The sequence below is a fragment of the Oryzias melastigma genome, unplaced genomic scaffold (assembly GCF_002922805.2).
Source record: "Oryzias melastigma strain HK-1 unplaced genomic scaffold, ASM292280v2 sc00250, whole genome shotgun sequence".
Lineage (NCBI taxonomy): Eukaryota > Metazoa > Chordata > Actinopteri > Beloniformes > Adrianichthyidae > Oryzias > Oryzias melastigma.
The window spans coordinates 8,051-15,590 of NW_023416890.1; positions in this window are offsets into that span (position 1 = coordinate 8,051).

Below are 7,540 nucleotides of genomic sequence, written 5' to 3' on the forward strand. Positions count from 1 at the left end.
CAGGAGAGTTCCTGTTCATTCTGAAGTCTGGTCTTGGATCTTCACTGTTGGACAAACAGCTCCAGGATTGAGAGACTGGTTGATTCTGGATTACAGGTGTCTATTCTAGTTAAAAAGAAATACATTTATATTTAAAAATGTGGTTTTAAGTAATTTGTTATTAAACTATAAAACATCATTACACGTATGTGAACATGAGAATAATGTTCTCATTATTGAGCATAATTAAATACTACTTTTACTGATTTCAAATCAAATTTTCAAATAAATAAAAAATAATTTCTGCAACAAAAGTCTGAAGATAAAATTAACATTTAACACTATTGTAGTATGATTAATAAAATAAGAACCCATTGTAGTTATTTGGTACATGTTTTTTATTCTCAAAGTGTAGGTACTTATACTAAGTTACATTTACTGCAATAACTTGTGAAATAAACAAAACTCGAATAATCCACAAACCCACAAATTCAGTGTTTGTATATTTTACAACCTGTAATAGTGTTGCTAAATAAATATTTTAATTAAACTAGCTAAAGCTAATATGTAAAAGAGCTCGTAGATGTTTTTTAAGCGTTTGTACACAGTACCTGCAGATCGTTTTGTCTCCGCCGGAAAAATACCAACAAGTGCCGGTGGTGGCGATGGATCTGCTTCAACTCCTCCAAAAGTAAAAAGTAAAAAAAAAAAAAAACTCAGAATCATTTCGAGCTAAATGATTCACAACACGTTCAACTCACGGTGGCCAGCCAGGCTACAGGAAACTAGCAAACAAAGTTAAAACAGCTTTTGTTGTTTTGTTTGTTATGACTTTATTTTCAGAACTGAAGACATGGAACAAAAAAGAAACACAACATACAGGGCATTGCAAATACAGTTATAATAAGATGTTATGTTTTACAAAGGCATCATAAGAAATGCCTAAATATTAGATTAAAAAATAACACTAAATTAATAACAAGGACTTCAAAGTGCAATATGTATGTCAGAAACCTAATAAAAAAATAACATTTTACATAGATTTGATCAAGATATTGTGAATATATTTAGAAGTTGATATATACAATTCATATTTATTCTCAATGTAAAGAAAGTAATTGTGAAATACTAAATTATATTTATATATATTTAAGATTATGGTTTAATATGAATGATAGTATGTGTGCATTCTGTGATAAATAAATAGAAACCACACAGCACTTAATTTATTTTATTTTTATCCCCAAATACAAATATTTTAGGAAGAACCACATACTATAATTGGCAGGGAGAGATTTTCCCACAACATTTCCATCAAAGCCCATCAAATTTGACATCATATTAGAAAATAAATGAGAAGAAATGTCATCCTGTAAATGTAATCCTTTGTCACAAATATAAATGTATAAAGACTCCCCCAAAATGTAGAATATTTACCAACAAATTCAAACTGTATTTAGAATAGCTGAAGCTCCTCAAGGAACCAAAAATAAGAACAATGTATGATGAACTAAAACTTCCCTTTTGTGTTCATGTGAAAACATGTTTTTGTTCTTTGCCTCACTCTGCTCAGATCTGTATTCATTTTATTAGTTTTGTTTGTAATTTAATTCCTTCTCTGTTTGTTCAAAAACTCTGTTTCATAAAGTCACGTCTTGTTCTGTATGTAGTTAAGTAAAAAAAAAAACAAAGTTGCAGATCTGGATGTGACAATTGTCTCTATAAAGTCAATGTATGGACAATCTATAAATAGAGCCATTTGAATTTTATTAAATTACCTATTTTACCAAAAATCAATGGATCCCATTTCAAACTAATGAATAAAATCTGTCCTTTTGCTGAATTTCTTAAAAGCAGATTGTGTTGAACTCTGCACATTTTTTTTAAAAATTTGGATGATAAAACTGTTTTATTGTTCCCATGTTCACATTCCAAGATTTTTTGGAGAAACCTCAGAAATTTGAATAATCTTTAACTTTACATTCACCATTTTTGTGCCTCAGACATATTAACATTTATGGAAAATTTATTTACAAATATTAATATTATTTTACTAATTAAATGTAGTATTCGTTGTTGCTAATGGAAAGGTTGTAAACGTCCTGTTTTTATAAACAGATTCAAAATATATGATGTCCACACGTACCTCCGTTTTAGAAAAAGTGTTGCTTCTACACTTGATCATTTTAAAAATAACTCCATCCACACGTCCCCGCATACTTCCGCTCTTGGACGTGGTTATGAGCTTGCCAGAACAGTAGTTGACAGTGTTTCCATTAACACTGAAATTTAGCAAATTGGAATTTCAATATTAAATTCTCCTAATGGAAACACCACAATTTCGAAAAAACTTGCATTTTTTGAAAAAAAAGTTTTTGCGCTTAGAGGAGGTGGTATTTGGGGCGTATAGAAACAGACATTTTTCGCAAAACTGTTTTGGAAAAACTTTTTTGGAAATAGATGCACCTCTTCTGGTGTCTGTCCTGAGCGCAACAAGCGGACGGCAGGAGAGATCTAACAGCTTTACAGCTTTATCTGAAGCTACACTTCTGCAGCTTGGAGCCTGAAGATGCTGAAGTCTCGTTTGTGGAAAAGCGCGAGTGGAGGACAGAAACTTAAATGGATCTCGTCGTGTTTTCAAACAGAAAAAGGTCCAGCAGCTTACTTGCTGGAATGGTTATTCATTTAAAAACCGCTGAACAGGTTTCTCACCTGAGACTGTCAATAGACTCCAGACAGAGCTGTGACGTCACCGCAATGCTCCTTTTTTAGTGAATCAAATAAAAAAATACTTGTTCTCATTCATCGTCGTGTTTTTAATGACTTATCGCGTGAGTTGGTTTGTGCTTTATCGCAAAATGATGATTTAATGGAAACTGTGTCATTTCGAAACATTGTTTTTTTCAAAATTCCTAGAATTTCGATAAAGTTTTTTTGTATGGAAATGCACCTAGTACTGACGTGTATGCATTAACTGTCGCAAAAAGTGACGTTTCAAAACGCAAATCACCGGTTATTCATGTCCATACTCAGACGCAAAACCGGAGTTTTCCTAAATCTTCACTTTGGCCGGAGTTTTCCAAAACCACCGTTTTCAGTGACTTAAATCTTCAGTTCTGTGTGGATGATAGGCCGAAACGTATAGAAATATATTCGTTTTAGCAGATACCCGCCTACGTGTGGACAAGGCCTGAATCAAATGTCTTCACTGCTCCTCTCTTCCTGTTGTCGACACTTCCTGTAAAACATGAAAATGAATTAACAGATATAAGAAAAGACTTCAGACTGTTTGGTTCTCATGAAAATCCTAAAGATTAAGGAAACAATGACTTCACTCCTTCTGCTCTGGTGGAGTTTTGTATCATAGCAATGACTGATTCAGTTACAGCAACACCTTAAAGAAAATGAAGAATAAATCACTGACCTCCACAATAAAACACCTGCCAGCATCAGCATTAATGGAAGATTTGATTCTCACATTACATGAAGATTGTTACCATGTATATAAACCTGCATTAAGCTGAATAGTCTCTACATTAACATTGTGTGATCACAAGTTACTGGAAAGATATTTCAAGTATTTTATATCCTGCAGCACTCCAGAATGAAATTTGTCCCTTTTTTAAATTATATTTTATTTGTTGCCTTTCTATTGTCTAACTCTCTTTAGTGGAGGAGCACATCACGTCCTCCTCCACCTTTCATGTGTCTGACAGCATGTGTCCTCTCAGAAGTTCATCACAGGTTTTGTGGACAGTCACAAGCAAAACCAGCCGACATGAGTCTGAACTAGAGCGCGTGATTGTGGATGAGACTGATGTGATGAAGGATAAACAGCTTTAAGGAAAGAAAATAGAATCTTTATCACAACTGAAGACTGGAACTGGTGTTTTGGTGGAACTTTCTGAGGAAACGTACTCCACTGAATGTCATTTTAGACTAGTTGCTGATGCAGAGAGCTTATAGTAAAGTAAAATAGGTTTATTTTAAAATGTTGAAACGTTATACTCAAGTAACAGGAAGAAAATACTCACATCAGCATGAAATGCTGCAGCAGCTGTCTGACATCTGCTGAGAAAAGAACTGAAAAAGAAAACAGGAGAACTTAAATAAAGAGAGCTGACGTGAACCTGCTAGTTTTTAATTACATTATTATGTATTCAATGAACTTTCAGACGTTTGAATTAACACACCTGAGGTAAAAGATGCCATTCTCCTGGTACTGCTGAGAATACAAATAACACACAAATCAAATGTTTACCAGTCAAAATAGATCAATAAATAAAGTATTCTGAGATGTGGCTCCATGCTGAACCTTTAAATCTGTTAATGAGGCTCCATGTTGAACCTTTCAGCCTGAGATCCTAACAGGCTGCTGTTAGTCTATCCAAAGATCACACTTGTCCTTGAACAAGGTCAGAGCAACTTTTCATTTCTGTAGCATCAACCTAAATATTGTTCTGTAGAGATCATCACCAAAACCATCAGGGTGAAGTGAGTCCAGAAAGAGCTTCTGTTTCTCAGCTATAAATATTGTCTGAATAGAGACGTTATCATCATCATCCACAAAACACGTGTCATGGAAATTATACATTTGCTTATGTCTCATCCTCTGCGTCTTGTTTTCTTGTTGTCAGAACCACAATGTGTAAACATTTTGATTTCATTAGAACATCTTGTTCATATTAGATATGGCATTTACATTTCCATCTTAAGCTCCTGATTAACAACTGATTGTATGACTGTATAAAATGTGAGCGTCCTTCATCACAGATCAGAGCTCTGCAGACCTCTCCGCCATGCTCGCCAGCGTGTACTTTTCTCTGCTCTGTTTAATAAACTTTCATGAAAACGTTTGACATTTCTTCATTTCATCGGATCAATAAATATTCCACCACACACGACACATCAACCTCTCCTTTTGTTCTCTCTCCTATTAAAAACACAGAGTGAGAAAGACCGAGGACACTCACACAAAGCAGGTAGTGATCAGCTGGACCTGTCTGTCTGCTCTAAGTGGAAACATCAGCATGACCTCTGACCTGAAGGATTCCTACAGGGATTGATACTAATTAGTAAACATGCACACAGACACACACATGCACACACAGGAGAAAAAACAAAACAAAAAACGATCAAAATAGTACCAGCAAGGAGCGCAGTAGGTCATCTTGGAGATCCTTCCAGGTGGTCATAAAGGCCTTAAAGGTCATCAATGTAGACATTTTCTCCTAAAGGAAACAGAAACACACAGACATTAACACCATCATGTCTATAACCAGAGAAAAGATGCACCAGAATGACTAATGACATGTCTGTGCAGCTTTCCTCACAACTATTAGACAAACATTCCAATCTGAAATAAAAAGAAATACTCTTCAAATCTTGTGTCTTTACAGTACATTGGACTAAGAATACTTACAGAGGATTACATCCATTGTGTCATACTCAGACCCTAAAGTCTTCCCAGGTTGAGCAGATATCATCCTCCTTCACTATGAGCTCTCCTGGAGGACGGTTTTTGTCCAGGACATATTCCATCTAAAAACAGAGAATTTCATGTGTTTATCATATTTATCATAGAGAAAATAATTTAAAATTTAGATTAAAGGTAAATTTCAAACTAAAGGTAATGTTATTTCTCCTGCCTCAGCAATTATGAAACCATCAACAACTTTAACATTTACTGTGACAGTACAGAAATGTGTCGGTAGAACTTTTAGATTTTACACAACTACAACATTTTTACAAACATGTTTTCATTTGTTCTTGATTCACAACTATTTCAATCATTAAATTTAACATTTAAACACAATTTTAATCCTCATTTCTTCTTATGTCCTCCATCATCAGAAAAATTCTACAAGTACATATTAAAAACAAAACACGCTTTTGGGTCTTTATGGAAACAAATATTATAACGCTGTATTTATGAATTGTATGAACTGTTTAAATTAGCAACATTAAAAAGCAGTTTGTAACTGCATGTCATCCTTTGAACGTGGTGACTCTGTTGAAGGAGGTGATCGTTACTGAGAGATGAATGGATGTTTTTGGAATATGGTTTATGGAATAGTAGGAGGGGGGTCCGGTGACGATGTTTCCAAAACAAAATTTATAAACATCGTTACCTTGACATTAAAAATGAAAGTATTTGCGATTATATATTGGTTATTGGTTTACTGAAATTATTTTTTCTGTTTTGTCATCATTCCGTGGCCGTGCCCCCCCTCTCAGTCTGGGCTCCTAGAATCAGCCACTCCATAAGAAGAAGAAGGGCGGCTCTTCCGTATGGAAGCCCAAACTGTTCATAATTAAATAAATAAATACAACCTTGTTTAATCAAGCAACACTCCAATAAAAGTCTTTTCAATAAATAATTGACCATTTTATTATGAAATACATTTCGTTAAAATTTAAATGGACCATTTTATTATGAAATACATTTCATTTTTACTTTGAAACAAAATTTAATGTTAAAAACATTTCATAATAAAAAATATATATCATAATATATTTTTTTTAATGTTGGATATTATTATAATCCTGTGAGTTTTTTTTGTAGAAACTTTTATTTTAAAATTACTGTTTTCCAAAGTGTCCTTTTTATTTCACAATGCTGTTTTTCAGAACGACGTATTTATTTCGTGATGAGCTTTTTCCGAATAATAACTCTGTCTGTCAATCACTGAAAGTGGGTGGGATCTAAACGTTCATTGGCTGATCTTCTGAAATCAATTTGTATGCCTAGACTCCTGCTCTACTGTGTGTCGCACCGTACCCAGACAGTAACGCAGACAATCACCAAGATGACATATTTCGGTGACATCCGTGTAGCGTTGCTGAGCTTAGCGAATCAAATAGAAACAGGCGATCTGCCAGCAGACGCTATTTTGAGACGTTTGGACGACATTTTTGAAATGATCGGTTTGGTATATGTGGCAGAAGAGCACGCTTACATCCGCGTCGTTTTTTACGACGCTGAAGTTGGCTTCCGATTCGCGAGAGCGTTCCACTGTATTTTTCGAACTCAGACCACCTAAAAAACATGTCCTGCTCGAAAACTACTGTACGTAGACAGTTCAAACCAGAATTAAATTATGCTTTAGATAGTAATGAATACATTTAGCATAGTTTCTGATTTGTGAAAGCTTTTGCTGATTTGTGAAAATGTGAAATAGGATTATTTCTATCGCATTTTTTTGCACACTGGCCAGTTAAAATCAGGTCCTGTTCCAAAACTACTGCACCTAAACAGTTCAAACCAGAATTAAATTATGCTTTAGATAGTAAAGATTACATCAAACACAGTTTCTGATTTGTGAAAGCTTTTACTGGTGGTCTGAGTTCGAAAAATTCAGTGGAGCACTCTCGCGAATCGGAAGCTGTGAATCAGAAGCCAACTTCAGCGTCGTTTCAGCATGGCGGTCGCTTGCATTAGCATTAGGTACCGTTGAACTACTCTGACGGGATCCTGGACCAGAGGCTTCGACCAATGTTGCCTGTTGCGGAGTTATGTTTTCTGGCAATTGCTCCGCGTTCCCATCTAAACGATTCGCTA